Below are 22,266 nucleotides of genomic sequence, written 5' to 3'. Positions count from 1 at the left end.
CAAGTGACTCAGGCAATTTGAAACTTATCGACATGGTACATTTATCTGAAACGAATATGATCTTTTCGTGCGCTTTATCGCTAGCATGACAAGCAGTTTGAATGAGCACACCTTTCTTAATACAAAAAATGGAACAGTTCACTAAGGGTTCATAATTATCGCTGAACTCCAACCTTTTTTTTTGCCCAGTCTTCTACTGCACTGTCTTTAATAGCTGTTTAAAAAGTTATGGTTTTCTCACTCCGGTGTCTCTGAAAATGATGGATGTTAAAGGTCATTATTCCCCCCGTTGTTCCATTATTGGACAATAATGGATGGCTGAGTCACGGGCGGGGCCGAAAATGAATCACCTGTTCTGCGATGCCATTGGCTGGCCTTTAGCCGGCTCAAACAGGCTTTCTCTGTAACTAATTGGACAGCCCAACTCATCACTTGCGGCCACCCCGTTTTAGCCATCGAGTTCTATAGAAGAATACGGCGGCCCTCGAAAGAAATTAGCTATAACTTATATAACCAATTTTCTGTTGGCAACATGAATCGTTGGAAAGTATTGCTGGGACACAGTAAAGATTTTGGGCTTTGCAGTACATCTAGGTAAGGAGGAAAGGACAAATCGAAGAGGTATGTAACATTGCAGGTGAATGCTACCTGTCTTACTGCCTGGTGATGGGAGAGAGAGGGTTAATACCAGGGATGTGCTATGAGCATCTAAGACGTTAGCCCAAATCCTGACACGCGCTCCCCCGCTCCCCTCCTCTGTCGGTCGCCGCGCGTCTCTCTCTCTCTCCAGTCCGTGAGGCGGAGGGCAGGGAGCCGTGGTGATGGGCGGGCTGATTTAGAGGGTGATGTAAGAGTGCGCTTGGCCAGGGTTAGTCAGCAAGACGTAACGGTGGCTGCCCGGCGGATGATGGATTTTTCGGTCGACACCCTCGACCACATAATTGCATTATACATTTTCACCACATCAGCAGATCTTTCAAGCCCCCTCAGTCTCAAAGCACAGGCAGAGCATAATTCCTCAAGATCAGGTGGGATGTGTGTGAGTGTGTGCGTGCGTGTGTGCGTGCGCGTACGTGCGTGCATGTTTTCGTGCATGTGTGTGCGTGCATGTGAGTGTGTGTTTGTGTGTGTGTGCGTGCATGTATGTGTGTGTGAGCATGTGTGTATGTGTGTGTGTGTGTGTTTGTGGTGAGTTTATGATACACCTTGGAAAAAAACTCCAGGCCAGAGGGCCGAAGTTACTGGTGGCAGGCTTAAGTGAGCAATAATATCAAGACTAATGGTGTGCTTTTAGCACTAATAAAGAGCCCCTGCTGCACTCAGATAAGAACTGCTAAACCTTGTTTAACACTGAACAGTTTTCTGCATACACACCAGACCCGGGTAATACACCTGTCCGCTGATTACAATAAGTAGTTCTCCTGTCATGCTGAAGAGTTATGCTAATTAGAATCGGCTGGATTAGTGCATGGTGGTGGAGCGAATACATGGTCAGTCTTTTTTACTCTTTGCAGCCGGGTTACCCACCTCTGGTCATTTTTAGGTGCTGGTACAACTTAAAAACAATCCCGCGGATCCATGTGAATGTCTAGCAAACAAAAGTTTCTAAAGTTACTAAATATAACATCATATGAAACATTTATTTAATTCTGAATACTGGTGAAAATATTTTTTTTCTTTTCTTTTAAAATTGTCAATAATCTGCAGGTATTTCATTTGTGTCTAAAGGGTTAAAATAAAGTGCATGACGTGGGTCTGGCATATACTGTACTAGCATTCCTCAACAAACCACTCGGTCCCTGCCCGTTTTCTGCCATGGTCTGAAGACGCATCTCTTCAGACTGTACCTGAATTAACTCTAACACTAGTCAGCAGGGTCTTCCCACTCTTATCGCATGTATTCTTCCATCCTGATCCTCTAGCACTTTCATATTACACTTGTATCTTCATCCAGCACTTATATTGCACTTGTGTCGTCATCTTGATGTTGCAGGTCTATCATATCTTGTCACCATGACTCATTCTAGTTTGACTTGTCATAACTTTCGGACCTAGACTATGCTTACTGTGTGAACTGGACTTGAGGTTCATGGCTACTGTTACATAGTGAGTATTGTACCTTATTGGACCTGTGTTCTGTATTTGTCCAATGATCTTTGTTATGTACTTATTCTCACTTTCGATAAAAGAGTTTGCTAAATAAATGTAATATAATGTTATATTCCCAGATTGTTATCCTTTTAATTATTTATGACTATTTTGCAATCATTTATCCCACATATTTAGAACAGGACTTAAAAACCCATAAAAAAGCATGGAGGAGCAGGACACATATATGAAATTATATATATATATATATATATACATAAAAACAGACATGTTTTTTTGTTTTGTTTTATGAGCCAATTAGAAGGGAATTAAAAGAAGAGACCAGCATCACACACATTCACTTCAATTAATGGCTTCTTTATATAGGCAACATACAAGACCACCATGTCACCACGGATATGGCACAATACTTTCCATTTATGGTTCTTAAACAGTGACTTAAACGGTTAAACATATTACTCACATACCTCCCTATTGATTGAAGAACCATGCTAAACTAATCCAAGACTAATTTGCTTTGGACTCAAGGAAAAGAGAGCGCACTGATGGCCAACAAGTAAATCAGCCAGCTGCAGCTGATCGATTCGGGGAAAGAGAAACAGGCAAGCTGAAATGGCTGATGTCAGCAGGAAACAGAGTGAGCACAGCCATGGCCAAACCTAAAGACAAAACAAATGGATAAATGTACCACCAATACAATCAAACTTTCTTAAAATTATCATGACAGCATTCAATGGAGTGGAGTTATTGCAATTACAATTCGATTTGTGCTGAGGATTATCATGCACCGCCGTTGCCCTGCCTCAACTAAGTAAGTTCTACAAGTTGGTCAAAGTTCAGGAGATGTCTTTAAAACATTTTGACATCATGAGGTGGAAGGTGCTATATTAACTCGATCCAAACAAGCGCCTCGTTGATAGCCCTTGATGGGTTCAGCCATTTTGATGTTCACGAATCTGTCCTCTCTCATCCCTACCTGGCGCTATTATTCATGCGGCTTGCTGGTGTTCAGAGTGGGGAGACAGGAGAAGAAGGCATGTCCAGGCTCGTGCCGCCATACTGCAAGGTATGCCATGCAGCACAATTCTCTCCTCTCTGTCGTTCAGCTTGTCAGGAGGCCACCTGTCAATCCCAACACCTGACGTGACAAAAAAAAATATCAAAGTGTTTCCTGAGTTATGAGCTACAACCAAATGCATTTTGGCAGCAGGCTGTTTTTCCCCTCTTATTTCCTATGCAAGATGACGTCATCTGAGGGAAAACTGCGCAATAAATATCAGCTGTTGGTCCCATCCAGTAATATTCATTAGCATACAGCTACACACAGCCTGCTGTTATTAACAAAGCTGTTTCTCAAGTAAAAACATTTTTCAAACTTCATCTAACACGTACAAATGGCTGGAATTTAATGCCTGCTATATATGAAAAAATGGAAAGATTTGTATCATTCTTGCATGATTGTTATGATTTATTTGGAAAAGCAGCTCCTTTCAAAAAAAAAAAAAACACAAAGCACACTGATATCAGACTTAGTAGGAAGTATCTTTTGCAGTCATACTCCCAATAAATGAATGGAATTTAAATAAACCTGCTGTTGCCACAAAGTAGTCTGTTTAAATGCTATACATCCTGTCCTCTGCTTCAAGAGTAAATAAGTTCATGTGAAAACAAACAAAAAAAAACCTAGAAAATGAAATAAGAAAAACTGGAAAGTAAATAAGAAAGCAAAAATGAAAAAGCAATAGCTTGGAAAGACATGGGCCAGAGTCAAATCATTTGAATATGTTACTATATATTTGCCAAAGCAATCTATAAGATAAGGTGAACTGTTTGATGAAAAAATAAAAATGCTCCAACAAAATTTGAGATGAAAATATATGTGAATACAGTATTATCCTGACAGCAAAATCTCAAAAGATCATAAAACCATAGAGATGCAGACTTGAAAATATCCTCAATAACATCACACATAGCAATCCAGGTATCATGGCCACTGCACACTGGTTTGTCCTATGAAAGTTCATTTCTAATAATAACTGAATGTCTTTCAGGATCCTGCATTAATGCTTACTGTGCACTAATTTACCTGCACTCACAGGCAATTGGACATGCAAGGAATATTCCCCACTCTCTGCCCTATGTAATATTCTGCACTCCCTGCCATAAATAAACGTTTTTGTTCACAGATGCCACCTATCGACCCCATAAGATCTGAAGTACTTCAGAATGTAGAGTAGTCTGAATTATTTTTCCTCACACTTGACTGGCTGACCACCTCCCTCTTGCGCAGTGCACCTTATTGGTCCTGTTAGCACCTAAGGGGTTAATCCGACCCCAGAAAGCTTAGCTGGAGCAGAATCCCTGGGAGCCGCGCAGTAAAACGGATTAAGTCTTTGCAGATGAGGCCGAGAAGGAAAGGCTTCACTGAGGACAGTAAAACAAAAGGATGATGGAGCCGCTGGTGGTTTATTAAGGCTATAGATCAAGAAGAAGGGGGAGAGTAAGTGTAAATGTGCCAAGCCCCGTAACTAATGGGAATAGCTGTGGACAACTGAGAACTATAAACTAAAATACAAAATAATTACATTGATTTATCATGCCTGCAATTCTGAACTAATGGCTGGGTATTTTATAAGTGGAAGACATATGTAACAAATGAAAGAACGTGCATTATACATACAGTGGAGTCCATAAGTATTTGAACAGTGACACAATTTTAGTTGTTTTGGCTCTGCACTCCAATGCATTAGATTTGAAATGAAACATTGAATATGAGGTTAAAGTGCAGACTGTCAGCTTTGAGAGTATTTACATCCATTTCAGATGATCCATGTAGGAATAACAGCCTTTTTATACATAGTCACTCCATTTTAGTGGACCAAAAGTTATTTTTCTAGTATTTTTTTTTTTTTTTTTTGGCTGCTCAGCTGTTTCATGGCCAGCTATGTGTGATTGCATCATTAATTCATGCACAAGAAAGCTAACAAAAGGTCTAGAGATGATTTGAGGCATGGAATTTGCATTTTGAGTCTGCTGCTGCTGTCTCTCAACATGAGGACCAAAGAAGTGTCATTGCCAGTAAAGCAGGCCATCGTGAGGCTGAATAAATTGATCGGAGACATAGCCAAAACATTGGGTGAGCTCAGAAATAGCAAATAACCTGGTAAACCCACAGAAGAATACTTTCGGTTGCGAAGAAAAAACGATTTTCATCCATCAAACAGATCAAAAACACTCTCCCACATGTATGCATAGATGTTTCAAAGAGCACCACAAATAAAAGCCTACGCCAGCATAACCTCAGAGGGTTCACTGCAAGATGCAAACCACTGGTACACCACAATAACAGAACGGCCATGTTAGAGCTTGCTTTCAAAAAAAAAAAAAAGTGCAAAAAAAAAAACTGTAGCGTTCTGGAACAAAGTTTTATGGACAGTTGAGACAAGTAATAACCTGTACTGTAGGCGATGGAAAGAGGAAACTGTGAAGAAGGAAAGAAACTATTCATGATCTATTCAAGCATAGCACCTCATCTGTGAATCATGGTGGAGGTAGTGTTATGGCTTGGACATGTATGGCTGCCACTAGAACTGGCTTGCTTGTCTTCAGTGATGATGTGACAGCAGCGGGGTGAATTCTGAAGTGTACAGAAACATCGCTTCAGATCCAACCAAATGCCTTAAAACTCATTGGATGGCACTTTACCTTGCAGCAGGATAATGACCCCCAAAGATACTGCTAAAGCAAAGATATTTCAGGGCCAAAGAGATTTCAGGGCCAAAAAGTGGCCAAAAATGTTCTTGACTTGACAAGTTAATCAAACCCGAATCCAACTGAGCACGTGTTTCACTCGCTGAAGACAACACTGAATGCAGAAAGGGCCCTGAAACGAACAGGAACAGAAGATGGCTGCCGTCCAGTCCAGGCAGAGCACTGCCAGGGAAGACACTCAACAACATCTGTTTATGGGTCGCAGACTTCAGGCAGCTGTTGAATGCAGAGGATTTGCAACCAAACACTAAATTCGACAACTTAATTATTATTTATTTAAGATTATATTGTTATTTAAGGTTATGCTTATTTATCCTATTACTTTTGGTACCCTAAAATGAGGGGGCTAAAAGGGCTTCAATTCCTACACAGATCACCCTATATGTATGTAAATGCCCTCATATTAAAGCTGACAGTCTGAAATTTAACCTCACATTCATTGTTTCATTTCAAATCCAATGCGCTGGAGTACCATAGCCGGAAAAAAAAAGGGTGTGTCCAACGGTCCAGCTGCTTACAGACCGTGCTGTACAGAGGCAAACCCTTAAATCTGAAGCCACTCTGGTCTTCCATATCAGACTCAGGGGCTGTGCCTGTATCCTTCCGAGTAAAGAATCAGGTGAAGGAGGAATCCAGTTTCTTAAACCACTTCGGCCATTTGTGAAGAAATTAGTCACCTTCTCAACTGCAGGGGGCAGGTTTGCTGCCTGTTCATTAAAGTCCTAACACACTTAACAATTTACCTTATCACTGTTTATAAATCAAGAATGACCTTAAACTCAAGAACTATATATTCTACTATGCTGAAGCCTACACTACAAGGACATTTAATAAAAAAAATTAAAAAAAAACATTTTTCACTGCAACATGTCATTCAAGACTCTAATTATGTCAGAAAAGTACTTCAATTTTTTCTGCCTCAGGTCTGAGAAGGTTATAAGACTGTCAGACTTTTAAAGGAGCAACCCATACCACAAAGAATTACATTTCCTATTTGAACTGATGTGTTTCCTGAAAGAGAATTGTTTTTTTAGCTTCTAGGTTCCCAGGTGGGCTAATCCTGCACTCTTGAGCCAGGCACTTTACCTGAAGTGCTCCAGTAAATATGTAACTCTTTAAATTGATTCTATAAAAAAAGGATGTGATAATCGTGTCTGGTAAGTGCCTCAAATGTAAAATGGCCTTTTAGGCAGTGTGGTTATAATGGATTGTAGGCATATATCTTTGACATATCATTGCGGATATGTGACATAATATGCATAATAAATAATGTAATACATTTATAATGTCCAGATTTGTTCTGTTCAAACTCTCCAAGGCATTGAATCAGGGTTGGTAACCATCACATATATAAAGGACACATCATGAAAAGGTTATATTATCTAATGAATGTGTAGCTCTGTCCTGTCAGAACTAAGTCAGTGATTCCCCAATGGGCCTCTCAAATGGCTTGGTTGGCAAAGGTGTGCCACTAGAGCACATGCTGAGCCAAATGTCCACACATTGTCATTTTGAACTTCTCTATAATATAGTCACTCAGCACGGAGAAAGCTCTTTAGCCTAACCAGTTTGGCTCGGAGCTTTGCAATTGGCCAAATATGTCAGGGATTGAGCCGAGGTAAAGCAGGGCAGTCTTCATCCAGCTGGGATGGGCTAAGCCTATTGGTCAGGGTTCCTCAGCTCACTGCTATCCCAGCACCCCCTGGCTAATTTTGCCAGGCAGTAGAGTACAATTGTGATGGTCACCACCAGTGTAAATCTGTGTGCATGTGTTTAAATGAAATTAATTACAAAGAGTATCATCTGAAATTGTTTCACAGTACTTGAAAAATATTCTATGCATGGAATCTTTTTTTCCATGGGGAGCAGAGGCTAAGAATGAATCCGTAATTTTAGCTTTTAGACAGTCTATATATACTTGAGAATGGAAAAGCAAAAATTAATAAATAAAGAACAGAACATTTTGAAATTCATACCCCTGGGAGTGTGACATATCCTCTGACGATTGCCTTTTCACAAGCATGAAAGACTGTCTAGGGCTCGTACAATGGAGGGGCCGTGATTGTCCCGCACCCAGCCCTCCCCCCCCCCCCCCTCCGCCCAACAGTATCACTGCAGTGCCCACGCTGCACAGATCCCTGATAAGAGCTCACAGCCCACCTCAGTCCTGATGCTCTCCAATGCCGCTGTCATATGAATCTCAGCAGCCCTTTCAAAATCAATCCATGCACCACGACCAAAGATACCACAGACAACTGATATTGTTTAGCTCCAAAGGCGAACACTGACCTTTCGACAGTCTGAAGAAAGCCGAAGTCCTGTTTCAGGCCTTATGTCCACTTGGTGTTCAAGCTTTTAATTTTCCCAAATCCAAACTGAATTACATGCAGAGGTAGTCGGCATTGGATCTGAATGTAAACGCTCAAGCGTGTGCCTTCTCCTGCCTCTAACATTCTGTTGATGAATTACATCCCATAATATTCATGTAGAAGTCACAACACACCCTATTTGTAGAGCTGCTCATCGGGTCAGAAGGAACGCTGAGCTCAAGGACTCCGTTCGAAACTCACGGAGTCCAACATGCAGCCTTATGTAAATTATGTGTGAATGAATGGCCATATGTGTTGGGCAGACAGAGATCTCATTCGTGAGCTACATCTTATGTGGCCTAAAACAGGGCCTTGCAGATCAGGCTGCAATAAAGTAAACAGTGAAAATATTGCTCGTGCACAGCAAACACTTAGCAACCTGCACGTAGCAAAGAATTTTGCTATGCTGAGGGGTGCTTCTGGTGGACGGGAAGGAAACCTCCCTTTCGCCCATTCCTACAGCAGTCTGTCACGCTGTATATTGATTCTAAATGACATTAAGTGGGTGCAGATGAAAGCCATTTTTTCACCAAGACATTTGAAAGCAGCTGCACTTGGCCAATCTTGACAAAGAGCACAGGGGAGCGCGGACATGTCTGATCCATATTCCACTCTTGAGTTATAATGCTCGGCATCCCGCGGATCTGAAAAGGCAGCCATTCTTCAGCTCTGAAACCGCGCTCTCCTCAGCTTCAGCCGTTAATAACTCATAATGTGGAGAACTGTGTTCTTCTGCCACTCAGTCCTACTGTATATTCTAGTTCTACTGTATATTCTAGTTCTACTGTATATTCTAGTTCCACTGTATATTCTAGTTCCACTGTATATTCTAGTTCTACTGTATGTTCTAGTTCCACTGTATATTCTAGGTCTACTGTATATTCTAGTTCCACTGTATATTCTAGTTCTACTGTATATTCTAGTTCCACTGTATATTCTAGTTCTACTGTATATTCTAGTTCCACTGTATATTCTAGGTCTACTGTATATTCTAGTTCTACTGTATGTTCTTTCAAGACCATTCTACCCACTGAAGCTATCGGTTCTACTGGCAGCCATAATGTTACGACCGCTCGTAAATCATAAGGGACACAAACCGGTTTAAAAAATAACCAAAAAGAAATGTATTAAAGATACAACAATATTACAAAGTGTATGATAAGGTACATAAGGCTAAATAAATTAATATTAGCAGCCTAAATGCAAATGCGAGCATATGGATGCCAAAAAGGACGTTTGTGTGGAAGGCAGGGAAGAGAGAGAAAATGGCCACCATTTACAATGGCCATCGCCGTAGTTTTGAGAACACCATGTCCTGGCACAGGTGCTCATCAGTGACACTGATGACCCTCGAGTCTCTCAGCCGGTCTCTGAGATGAAAGCCAAAAAGAATACCAGAGGACCACTGGTCTAAAGAGGCCAGGTTATGGGAATTCTGAAGACTGAAGAATCCTGAGGAGCGCACATGACGCAAGGTTTTGGTTTCTGAAGTCAGGGTCAGTGGTGTTTTGCCAGACGGTGGGTGAGGAGGTGGGACCCCAGAGCATGGTATGGCCCCCCATTTGGCTCCTGGATGGCTAGAACCTGTAGCAGCTAGAGCTACACGATACTGCAAATCGCAATCTTTTTAAGCACAATAAGAATAACGGCCACCGTGGGGCGTACAGGCAATCTCGTCTTTTTTATCTTTAATCAGCCCTGATGCGGTAGTAAACATGCAAGTGTTAGAGGTCATGTGAAAACCAGAGACAGAACATGACGGCTGTCACAACAATAATAATTATTAGTATTATTATTACCATTATTATTATTATTATAAATGTACTTGTAGAATGTTGTATAGGTCAAGGATCAAAGCTTTTAAAAAACAAAAAATGCAAGAAAAATACATTTAAAAGATTGGCTTAACACTGCACATTTCCAGGATGACTGCTTGAACATGATTATGCATATTTTACTTGAGGGTGTCATATTAAGTAGTTGTATATCTTACATGTCTGTTTTCAGTTTGGAAGGATTTACTTTTGAAATACTTTTGAGGGCGACATCTCAGATTGACTCAGTCTGAATTTACATGGTCAGGCCCAAGATTTAACACAGATAAAGGTGACACTGTCTCTAGTCAGTACCACGCGGTGTATCAGCTTGCGTAATGGTGATGAATAGCAGAAGCTCTGGCCAGTTTTGCTTACTCTGGCTAAAAGGTCGGTGACAGACAGTAGCTCAGGCTGCATAAACAGGCCATTTCAGTTCAAATAGCTGTGTGAAAAATGAGCATGTGTCTTTCTAATTGCCCTGCTATACATATGAAGATCTATGATGTTTTTAAAAGAGCACTACATTTGCAGTTACTTGGGAGATAAGAAAAGGATGGATATAATGCGAACGATGCAATAATTTAAATAAAAACATATTTGCAACAGATCTGCTACTTACCTAGATTAATGAAATTATTTGGCAATACTTTCATGGAAAGAAACACATGGCAATGAAACATTAACATGACTACTAGGAAGAAAGCTTTTTATATTAATGTAATTATAGTACTGTTATATTTCTATAATCAAAAAAGAGTGGCGACCTGTTGCTAATTGAAATTACAGCTCAGTTGAATATTATGCTGCCCTCAGGTCCAAACCTTCTCTTTTGAGGACAATAAAGCTGAGGATTTTCATTCAGATGGTGATTGCTGAAAGTTATTGCTGATTTAGTTATTTTTGTTAATTGGAAAATCAGACGTGTATGTTGAATTCCAGTAGTGTGGGACCGTCTCCACGGTGAGGTGCTTATTGAAATTATGGTGAGGCTGGCTCGCGAGCAGCATTAGGGCCCAAGTGATCCCGATCCTGAAACTAATAGGAACCGAATGCGTTGAGTAAAGACTGTGCCACACCGTCTGAGCCACTCTCGGAAAAACAAAGCGGAAACCCGGCGATGATTGAAGACACGGCTCAAATTCATTTTGCTCCTCAATTCAGGAGTAAGTCTCCTCTATGAGCAGTTCTGTTGCGCTTCCTTTGAATTCTAGCATGGTATTTATGGCTGACACCAGCGAGAGATCACGATACCCTCTTATATAGCAAGGAAGTCCTGTCCTATTGCTTTAGCCGATGAATGACAGATCCACTGGGTTCTCAAATATGGATTTGTTTTTGTGGGGTAGAGGCTGTGGCATTCGTTCGGAGCCATATTCAGAAATAAAGACGTGCTACTTACCTCTAAACTATAGGGCTCAACTGGATCACGCTTTGCATTCAGGGTGATGCGTTTTCTGTAGAGTGGCATTGGAAGCCCAGACTGACCACACAAGTGAGCCTTCTCCCTCAGGGAGTGAATACAGTTTGTTTCTTTATGTGCTTGTCAAGAATACATTTCTGACTACTCCAGCGGAGCTAAGTGTTGTGGGTAATCATGGCCGAGTGGTTGAGGCGATGGACTAGAAATGGACTAGAAATCCATTGGGGTCTCCCCGCACAGGTTCATTTTTATACTTGATTGCCTTCCACAAACATCTGCAGAAATGGCGTCAACGAACGCCTGTTTATCCAGTCAGGATGGCCGAGCGGTCTAAGGCGCTGCGTTCAGGTCGCAGTCTCCTCTGGAGGCGTGGGTTCGAATCCCACTTCTGACAGGAAATTGCAACCTTTTCCATTGGGAACAGATGGAACTCCTTCTCACCGACGCTCATTAGTACAGAACTGTTGATATTAAGATTAAAGGATTAAAAGCTATCAAATCCAAGCCATCGCTGTGTGGCATGGCTCATAATCCCACTTCTGACACTACCCTTACGCTGCAGTGACATATTGCCAATGTAGATGCTTTGTCTGACGCAGCAGGGAGGTAGTTTGCCCATTGGGAAGATGTCGCAGAAACTTCGCTATGCGTGGAATCAGATGTGTGCAAAAATTCTCAAAGAAAACATCATACCCTGGACAAACATTCATGTCAAAATTATGAAGCAAACATTTCTTACAGAGCAGAAAGACAAATATTTCATGGAAAAATATTGATTTCAAGAGAAAATTAAGACTTTTGAGATTTGAGTAAACATTAAAACTATTGAAAGTAATTTTCATTCTTTTATGCCTGTGCAAACTCTCTGTAGTCTTTCGTGCTTGATGATGTTTTCATTGATACTTTTCCCACAAAGCTGCTTCTGTAGCAGAGCCGAGGTAAGCAACATTGCCGCGACATCTTAGCGAATGTGCAAACTACCTCAATAAAAAGTTGAATAAAAAACTTAACTCTTGACTCAAATACATAACTAAACATGGTCTTCAATCAAGACCTCAAGTAGAATCAGGTGTCATAGTGCTGGGTTAAACAAAGACCCAACGCCCTTGCTGGCCATTTTCGGGTTAGAGTGGACACCCCTCCTTCATATGGATGCGTTTTTCTTTTTACGTAAGCGATACTCCATCCTGGTCCTGGACATCCACAGAGTATGCTGCTTTTTATTTTTCCTCGAGATCAACAACCAATTGAGACCCAAGATAGCAGGTGACCTGAGTTAACCGGTTACTCTACTAATTTAACTGATCAGTTATAGTGCTGCGCAAGTTCTGAGTAACAATGAAATCCAGCAAACCCTGTGGCTCTCTAGAAACCTACTGTGTTTAAGGTGAGGGGCTCTGTATCCATTGTGTCAAAGTGGCAGTTTTGTCCAAGTGGTTATGAAGGCGATGAACTAGAAATCCATTGGGGTCTCTCGAAAATTCCCTGAGATATCCACGGGAAGGCTTGAATCCTGACCATTTGGGGTAATGAGCTGTCCATATGATTGATATGTGTGGCCTCCCTCAGTATTCTGTAGAAATTATTTCAAGGAAATGCCAGTCTTCCAGTGAGAATGGCCTGTGTTCACGTCACGGTCTCTTGGAGTCCTAAGGTTTTAATCCCACTTCTGATGCTAATAGAGAACCATTTCCTTTGGATGCAGACCATGGCTCTTCTTAGCTGCAATAAGAGAAATGGTGGCGTTGCCTAGGACTAACTGAGACGATGGCTCAACTGGATCTTGCTCGGCATTCAGAGAGAAGCATTTCCTGTAGGCTGGGGTTGCAGTCCCATTCTGAAAATACAAGGTGAGCCCTTTCCCTCAGGTAGCGATTACCGCTTTTTTTCGGGACGTGTTTGTGCAGGATAACTTTTCCACCTCCGCATGGGAGTTTTAAAGACAGGTAGTCCTGTCCAAGTGTTTTACCCGATTAACTGCAGATCCTTTTGGTTTTCAAATACGGATTCGTTTTCGTTGGGTAGAGACTACGGCATTCGACCACGGCGGAAATAAAGACGTGCTACTTACCTCTAAAGTCTAGGGCTCAACTGGATCATGCTTTCCATTCAGGTTGTAGCGTTTCCTGTGGAGTGGCATTGGAAGCCCAGTCTGACCACACAGGTGAGGCTTTTCCCTCAGGGAGTGAATACAGGTTGTTGCTTGATGTGCTCGTCAAGAATACGTTTCTGACTACTCCAGCGGTGCTGAGTTTTGTGGGTAATCGTGGCCGAGTGGTTAAGGCGATGGACTTGAAATCCATTGGGGTCCCCCCGCACAGGTTCAAATCCTGTCGATTACGTGAATTATTTCATTTTTATACTTGATTGCCTTCCACAAACATCTGCGGAAATGGCGTCAACGAACGCCTGTTTATCCAGTCAGGATGGCCGAGCGGTCTAAGGCGCTGCGTTCAGGTCGCAGTCTCCTCTGGAGGCGTGGGTTCGAATCCCACTTCTGACAGGATATTGCAACCTTTTCCATTGGGAACAGATGGAACTCCTTCTCACCGACGCTCATTAGTACAGAACTGTTGATATTAAGATTAAAGGATTAAAGGCTATCAAATCCAAGCCATCGCTGTGTGGCATGGCTCATAATCCCACTTCTGACACTACCCTTACGCTGCAGTGACATATTGCCAATGTAGATGCTTTGTCTGACGCAGCAGGGGGGTAGTTTGCCCATTGGGAAGATGTCGCAGAAACTTCGCTATGCGTGGAATCAGATGTGTGCAAAAATTCTCAAAGAAAACATCATACCCTGGACAAACATTCATGTCAAAATTATGAAGCAAACATTTCTTACAGAGCAGAAAGACAAATATTTCATGGAAAAATATTGATTTCAAGAGAAAATTAAGACTTTTGAGATTTGAGTAAACATTAAAACTATTGAAAGTAATTTTCATTCTTTTATGCCTGTGCAAACTCTCTGTAGTCTTTCGTGCTTGATGATGTTTTCATTGATACTTTTCCCACAAAGCTGCTTCTGTAGCAGAGCCGAGGTAAGCAACATTGCCGCGACATCTTAGCGAATGTGCAAACTACCTCAATAAAAAGTTCAATAAAAAACTTAACTCTTGACTCAAATACATAACTAAACATGGTCTTCAATCAAGACCTCAAGTAGAATCAGGTGTCATAGTGCTGGGTTAAACAAAGACCCAACGCCCTTGCTGGCCATTTTCGGGTTAGAGTGGACACCCCTCCTTCATATGGATGCGTTTTTCTTTTTACGTAAGCGATACTCCATCCTGGTCCTGGACATCCACAGAGTATGCTGCTTTTTATTTTTCCTCGAGATCAACAACCAATTGAGACCCAAGATAGCAGGTGACCTGAGTTAACCGGTTACTCTACTAATTTAACTGATCAGTTATAGTGCTGCGCAAGTTCTGAGTAACAATGAAATCCAGCAAACCCTGTGGCTCTCTAGAAACCTACTGTGTTTAAGGTGATGGGCTCTGTATCCATTGTGTCAAAGTGGCAGTTTTGTCCAAGTGGTTATGAAGGCGATGAACTAGAAATCCATTGGGGTCTCTCGAAAATTCCCTGAGATATCCACGGGAAGGCTTGAATCCTGACCATTTGGGGTAATGAGCTGTCCATATGATTGATATGTGTGGCCTCCCTCAGTATTCTGTAGAAATTATTTCAAGGAAATGCCAGTCTTCCAGTGAGAATGGCCTGTGTTCACGTCACGGTCTCTTGGAGTCCTAAGGTTTTAATCCCACTTCTGATGCTAATAGAGAACCATTTCCTTTGGATGCAGACCATGGCTCTTCTTTGCTGTAATAAGAGAAATGGTGGCGTTGCCTAGGACTAACTGAGACGATGGCTCAACTGGATCTTGCTCGGCATTCAGAGAGAAGCATTTCCTGTAGGCTGGGGTTGCAGTCCCATTCTGAAAATACAAGGTGAGCCCTTTCCCTCAGGTAGCGATTACCGCTTTTTTTCGGGACGTGTTTGTGCAGGATAACTTTTCCACCACCGCATGGGAGTTTTAAAGACAGGTAGTCCTGTCCAAGTGTTTTACCCGATTAACTGCAGATCCTTTTGGTTTTCAAATACGGATTCGTTTTCGTTGGGTAGAGACTACGGCATTCGACCACGGCAGAAATAAAGACGTGCTACTTACCTCTAAAGTCTAGGGCTCAACTGGATCATGCTTTCCATTCAGGTTGTAGCGTTTCCTGTGGAGTGGCATTGGAAGCCCAGTCTGACCACACAGGTGAGGCTTTTCCCTCAGGGAGTGAATACAGGTTGTTTCTTGATGTGCTTGTCAAGAATACGTTTCTGACTACTCCAGCGGTGCTGAGCATTGTGGGTAATCGTGGCCGAGTGGTTAAGGCGATGGACTAGAAATCCATTGGGGTCTCCCCGCACAGGTTCAAATCCTGTCGATTACGTGAATTATTTCATTTTTATACTTGATTGCCTTCCACAAACATCTGCGGAAATGGCGTCAACGAACGCCTGTTTATCCAGTCAGGATGGCCGAGCGGTCTAAGGCGCTGCGTTCAGGTCGCAGTCTCCTCTGGAGGCGTGGGTTCGAATCCCACTTCTGACAGGAAATTGCAACCTTTTCCATTGGGAACAGATGGAACTCCTTCTCACCGACGCTCATTAGTACAGAACTGTTGATATTAAGATTAAAGGATTAAAAGCTATCAAATCCAAGCCATCGCTGTGTGGCATGGCTCATAATCCCAGCTTCTGACACTACCCTTACGCTGCAGTGACATATTGCCAATGTAGATGCTTTGTCTGACGCAGCAGGGAGGTAGTTTGCCCATTGGGAAGATGTCGCAGAAACTTCGCTATGCGTGGAATCAGATGTGTGCAAAAATTCTCAAAGAAAACATCATACCCTGGACAAACATTCATGTCAAAATTATGAAGCAAACATTTCTTACAGAGCAGAAAGACAAATATTTCATGGAAAAATATTGATTTCAAGAGTAAATTAAGACTTTTGAGATTTGAGTAAACATTAAAACTATTGAAAGTAATTTTCATTCTTTTATGCCTGTGCAAACTCTCTGTAGTCTTTCGTGCTTGATGATGTTTTCATTGATACTTTTCCCACAAAGCTGCTTCTGTAGCAGAGCCGAGGTAAGCAACATTGCCGCGACATCTTAGCGAATGTGCAAACTACCTCAATAAAAAGTTGAATAAAAAACTTAACTCTTGACTCAAATACATAACTAAACATGGTCTTCAATCAAGACCTCAAGTAGAATCAGGTGTCATAGTGCTGGGTTAAACAAAGACCCAACGCCCTTGCTGGCCATTTTCGGGTTAGAGTGGACACCCCTCCTTCATATGGATGCGTTTTTCTTTTTACGTAAGCGATACTCCATCCTGGTCCTGGACATCCACAGAGTATGCTGCTTTTTATTTTTCCTCGAGATCAACAACCAATTGAGACCCAAGATAGCAGGTGACCTGAGTTAACCGGTTACTCTACTAATTTAACTGATCAGTTATAGTGCTGCGCAAGTTCTGAGTAACAATGAAATCCAGCAAACCCTGTGGCTCTCTAGAAACCTACTGTGTTTAAGGTGATGGGCTCTGTATCCATTGTGTCAAAGTGGAAGTTTTGTCCAAGTGGTTATGAAGGCGATGAACTAGAAATCCATTGGGGTCTCTCGAAAATTCCCTGAGATATCCACGGGAAGGCTTGAATCCTGACCATTTGGGGTAATGAGCTGTCCATATGATTGATATGTGTGGCCTCCCTCAGTATTCTGTAGAAATTATTTCAAGGAAATGCCACTCTTCCAGTGAGAATGGCCTGTGTTCACGTCACGGTCTCTTGGAGTCCTAAGGTTTTAATCCCACTTGTGATGCTAATAGAGAACCATTTCCTTTGGATGCAGACCATGGCTCTTCTTTGCTGTAATAAGAGAAATGGTGGCGTTGCCTAGGACTAACTGAGACGATGGCTCAACTGGATCTTGCTCGGCATTCAGAGACAAGCATTTCCTGTAGGCTGGGGTTGCAATCCCATTCTGAAAATACAGGTGAGCCCTTTCCCTCAGGTAGCGATTACCGCTTTTTTTCGGGACGTGTTTGTGCAGGATAACTTTTCCACCACCGCATGGGAGTTTTAAAGACAGGTAGTCCTGTCCAAGTGTTTTACCCGATTAACTGCAGATCCTTTTGGTTTTCAAATACGGATTCGTTTTCGTTGGGTAGAGACTACGGCATTCGACCACGGCAGAAATAAAGACGTGCTACTTACCTCTAAAGTCTAGGGCTCAACTGGATCATGCTTTCCATTCAGGTTGTAGCGTTTCCTGTAGAGTGGCATTGGAAGCCCAGTCTGACCACACAGATGAGGCTTTTCCCTCAGGGAGTGAATACAGGTTGTTGCTTGATGTGCTCGTCAAGAATACGTTTCTGACTACTCCAGCGGTGCTGAGTTTTGTGGGTAATCGTGGCCGAGTGGTTAAGGCGATGGACTAGAAATCCATTGGGGTCTCCCCGCACAGGTTCAAATCCTGTCGATTACGTGAATTATTTCATTTTTATACTTGATTGCCTTCCACAAACATCTGCGGAAATGGCGTCAACGAACGCCTGTTTATCCAGTCAGGATGGCCGAGCGGTCTAAGGCGCTGCGTTCAGGTCGCAGTCTCCTCTGGAGGCGTGGGTTCGAATCCCACTTCTGACAGGAAATTGCAACCTTTTCCATTGGGAACAGATGGAACTCCTTCTCACCGACGCTCATTAGTACAGAACTGTTGATATTAAGATTAAAGGATTAAAAGCTATCAAATCCAAGCCATCGCTGTGTGGCATGGCTCATAATCCCACTTCTGACACTACCCTTACGCTGCAGTGACATATTGCCAATGTAGATGCTTTGTCTGACGCAGCAGGGAGGTAGTTTGCCCATTGGGAAGATGTCGCAGAAACTTCGCTATGCGTGGAATCAGATGTGTGCAAAAATTCTCAAAGAAAACATCATACCCTTGACAAACATTTGTGTCAAAATTATGAAGCAAACATTTCTTACAGAGCAGAAAGACAAATATTTCATGGAAAAATATTGATTTCAAGAGTAAATTTAAGACTTTTGAGATTTGATTAAACATTAAAACTATTGAAAGTAATTTTCATTCTTTTATGCCTGTGCAAACTCTCTGTAGTCTTTCGTGCTTGATGATGTTTTCATTGATACTTTTCCCACAAAGCTGCTTCTGTAGCAGAGCCGAGGTAAGCAACATTGCCGCGACATCTTAGCGAATGTGCAAACTACCTCAATAAAAAGTTCAATAAAAAACTTAACTCTTGACTCAAATACATAACTAAACATGGTCTTCAATCAAGACCTCAAGTAGAATCAGGTGTCATAGTGCTGGGTTAAACAAAGACCCAACGCCCTTGCTGGCCATTGTCGGGTTAGATTGGGCACCCCTCCTTCATATGGATGCGTTCTTCTTTTTACGTAAGCGATACTCCATCCTGGTCCTGGACATCCACAGAGTATGCTGCTTTTTATTTTTCCTCGAGATCAACAACCAATTGAGACCCAAGATAGCAGGTGACCTGAGTTAACCGGTTACTCTACTAATTTAACTGATCAGTTATAGTGCTGCGCAAGTTCTGAGTAACAATGAAATCCAGCAAACCCTGTGGCTCTCTAGAAACCTACTGTGTTTAAGGTGAGGGGCTCTGTATCCATTGTGTCAAAGTGGAAGTTTTGTCCAAGTGGTTATGAAGGCGATGAACTAGAAATCCATTGGGGTCTCTCGAAAATTCCCTGAGATATCCACGGGAAGGCTTGAATCCTGACCATTTGGGGTAATGAGCTGTCCATATGATTGATATGTGTGGCCTCCCTCAGTATTCTGTAGAAATTATTTCAAGGAAATGCCAGTCTTCCAGTGAGAATGGCCTGTGTTCACGTCACGGTCTCTTGGAGTCCTAAGGTTTTAATCCCACTTCTGATGCTAAAAGAGAACCATTTCCTTTGGATGCAGACCATGGCTCTTCTTAGCTGCAATAAGAGAAATGGTGGCGTTGCCTAGGACTAACTGAGACGATGGCTCAACTGGATCTTGCTCGGCATTCAGAGAGAAGCATTTCCTGTAGGCTGGGGTTGCAGTCCCATTCTGAAAATACAAGGTGAGCCCTTTCCCTCAGGTAGCGATTACCGCTTTTTTTCGGGACGTGTTTGTGCAGGATAACTTTTCCACCACCGCATGGGAGTTTTAAAGACAGGTAGTCCTGTCCAAGTGTTTTACCCGATTAACTGCAGATCCTTTTGGTTTTCAAATACGGATTCGTTTTCGTTGGGTAGAGACTACGGCATTCGACCACGGCAGAAATAAAGACGTGCTACTTACCTCTAAAGTCTAGGGCTCAACTGGATCATGCTTTCCATTCAGGTTGTAGCGTTTCCTGTGGAGTGGCATTGGAAGCCCAGTCTGACCACACAGGTGAGGCTTTTCCCTCAGGGAGTGAATACAGGTTGTTTCTTGATGTGCTTGTCAAGAATACGTTTCTGACTACTCCAGCGGTGCTGAGCATTGTGGGTAATCGTGGCCGAGTGGTTAAGGCGATGGACTAGAAATCCATTGGGGTCTCCCCGCACAGGTTCAAATCCTGTCGATTACGTGAATTATTTCATTTTTATACTTGATTGCCTTCCACAAACATCTGCGGAAATGGCGTCAACGAACGCCTGTTTATCCAGTCAGGATGGCCGAGCGGTCTAAGGCGCTGCGTTCAGGTCGCAGTCTCCTCTGGAGGCGTGGGTTCGAATCCCACTTCTGACAGGATATTGCAACCTTTTCCATTGGGAACAGATGGAACTCCTTCTCACCGACGCTCATTAGTACAGAACTGTTGATATTAAGATTAAAGGATTAAAAGCTATCAAATCAAAGCCATCGCTGTGTGGCATGGCTCATAATCCCGCTTCTGACACTACCCTTACGCTGCAGTGACATATTGCCAATGTAGATGCTTTGTCTGACGCAGCAGGGAGGTAGTTTGCCCATTGGGAAGATGTCGCAGAAACTTCGCTATGCGTGGAATCAGATGTGTGCAAAAATTCTCAAAGAAAACATCATACCCTTGACAAACATTCATGTCAAAATTATGAAGCAAACATTTCTTACAGAGCAGAAAGACAAATATTTCATGGAAAAATATTGATTTCAAGAGAAAATTAAGACTTTTGAGATTTGAGTAAACATTAAAACTATTGAAAGTAATTTTCATTCTTTTATGCCTGTGCAAACTCTCTGTAGTCTTTCGTGCTTGATGATGTTTTCATTGATACTTTTCCCACAAAGCTGCTTCTGTAGCAGAGCCGAGGTAAGCAACATTGCCGCGACATCTTAGCGAATGTGCAAACTACCTCAATAAAAAGTTGAATAAAAAACTTAACTCTTGACTCAAATACATAACTAAACATGGTCTTCAATCAAGACCTCAAGTAGAATCAGGTGTCATAGTGCTGGGTTAAACAAAGACCCAACGCCCTTGCTGGCCATTTTCGGGTTAGAGTGGACACCCCTCCTTCATATGGATGCGTTTTTCTTTTTACGTAAGCGATACTCCATCCTGGTCCTGGACATCCACAGAGTATGCTGCTTTTTATTTTTCCTCGAGATCAACAACCAATTGAGACCCAAGATAGCAGGTGACCTGAGTTAACCGGTTACTCTACTAATTTAACTGATCAGTTATAGTGCTGCGCAAGTTCTGAGTAACAATGAAATCCAGCAAACCCTGTGGCTCTCTAGAAACCTACTGTGTTTAAGGTGAGGGGCTCTGTATCCATTGTGTCAAAGTGGCAGTTTTGTCCAAGTGGTTATGAAGGCGATGAACTAGAAATCCATTGGGGTCTCTCGAAAATTCCCTGAGATATCCACGGGAAGGCTTGAATCCTGACCATTTGGGGTAATGAGCTGTCCATATGATTGATATGTGTGGCCTCCCTCAGTATTCTGTAGAAATTATTTCAAGGAAATGCCAGTCTTCCAGTGAGAATGGCCTGTGTTCACGTCACGGTCTCTTGGAGTCCTAAGGTTTTAATCCCACTTCTGATGCTAAAAGAGAACCATTTCCTTTGGATGCAGACCATGGCTCTTCTTAGCTGCAATAAGAGAAATGGTGGCGTTGCCTAGGACTAACTGAGACGATGGCTCAACTGGATCTTGCTCGGCATTCAGAGAGAAGCATTTCCTGTAGGCTGGGGTTGCAGTCCCATTCTGAAAATACAAGGTGAGCCCTTTCCCTCAGGTAGCGATTACTGCTTTTTTTCGGGACGTGTTTGTGCAGGATAACTTTTCCACCACCGCATGGGAGTTTTAAAGACAGGTAGTCCTGTCCAAGTGTTTTACCCGATTAACTGCAGATCCTTTTGGTTTTCAAATACGGATTCGTTTTCGTTGGGTAGAGACTACGGCATTCGACCACGGCAGAAATAAAGACGTGCTACTTACCTCTAAAGTCTAGGGCTCAACTGGATCATGCTTTCCATTCAGGTTGTAGCGTTTCCTGTGGAGTGGCATTGGAAGCCCAGTCTGACCACACAGGTGAGGCTTTTCCCTCAGCGAGTGAATACAGGTTGTTTCTTGATGTGCTTGTCAAGAATACGTTTCTGACTACTCCAGCGGTGCTGAGCATTGTGGGTAATCGTGGCCGAGTGGTTAAGGCGATGGACTTGAAATCCATTGGGGTCCCCCCGCACAGGTTCAAATCCTGTCGATTACGT

At 42.5% G+C, this 22,266-nt stretch overlaps 10 non-coding genes across 10 annotated transcripts; all 10 read left to right on the top strand.

Moving 5' to 3' along the window:
• The first annotated feature begins 11,797 nt into the window (after positions 1–11,797).
• On the top strand, positions 11,798–11,880 carry trnal-cag. Its single transcript has one exon. It is a non-coding gene; the product is annotated as a tRNA-Leu (tRNA).
• Positions 11,881–13,746: 1,866 nt separating this feature from the next.
• trnas-uga lies at positions 13,747–13,828 on the top strand. Its single transcript has one exon. It is a non-coding gene; the product is annotated as a tRNA-Ser (tRNA).
• Positions 13,829–13,906: 78 nt separating this feature from the next.
• trnal-cag lies at positions 13,907–13,989 on the top strand. The gene has a single exon. It is a non-coding gene; the product is annotated as a tRNA-Leu (tRNA).
• A 1,866-nt stretch (positions 13,990–15,855) lies between these two features.
• On the top strand, positions 15,856–15,937 carry trnas-aga. Its single transcript has one exon. It is a non-coding gene; the product is annotated as a tRNA-Ser (tRNA).
• Positions 15,938–16,015: 78 nt separating this feature from the next.
• Positions 16,016–16,098, top strand: trnal-cag. The gene has a single exon. It is a non-coding gene; the product is annotated as a tRNA-Leu (tRNA).
• A 1,866-nt stretch (positions 16,099–17,964) lies between these two features.
• trnas-aga lies at positions 17,965–18,046 on the top strand. Its single transcript has one exon. It is a non-coding gene; the product is annotated as a tRNA-Ser (tRNA).
• A 78-nt stretch (positions 18,047–18,124) lies between these two features.
• Positions 18,125–18,207, top strand: trnal-cag. The gene has a single exon. It is a non-coding gene; the product is annotated as a tRNA-Leu (tRNA).
• Positions 18,208–20,074: 1,867 nt separating this feature from the next.
• On the top strand, positions 20,075–20,156 carry trnas-aga. Its single transcript has one exon. It is a non-coding gene; the product is annotated as a tRNA-Ser (tRNA).
• Positions 20,157–20,234: 78 nt separating this feature from the next.
• On the top strand, positions 20,235–20,317 carry trnal-cag. The gene has a single exon. It is a non-coding gene; the product is annotated as a tRNA-Leu (tRNA).
• Positions 20,318–22,183: 1,866 nt separating this feature from the next.
• On the top strand, positions 22,184–22,265 carry trnas-uga. Its single transcript has one exon. It is a non-coding gene; the product is annotated as a tRNA-Ser (tRNA).
• Position 22,266: the final 1 nt, after the last annotated feature.

Source organism: Anguilla anguilla, chromosome 11 (assembly GCF_013347855.1).
Source record: "Anguilla anguilla isolate fAngAng1 chromosome 11, fAngAng1.pri, whole genome shotgun sequence".
Lineage (NCBI taxonomy): Eukaryota > Metazoa > Chordata > Actinopteri > Anguilliformes > Anguillidae > Anguilla > Anguilla anguilla.
This window is presented reverse-complemented; position numbering and strand designations above follow the sequence as displayed.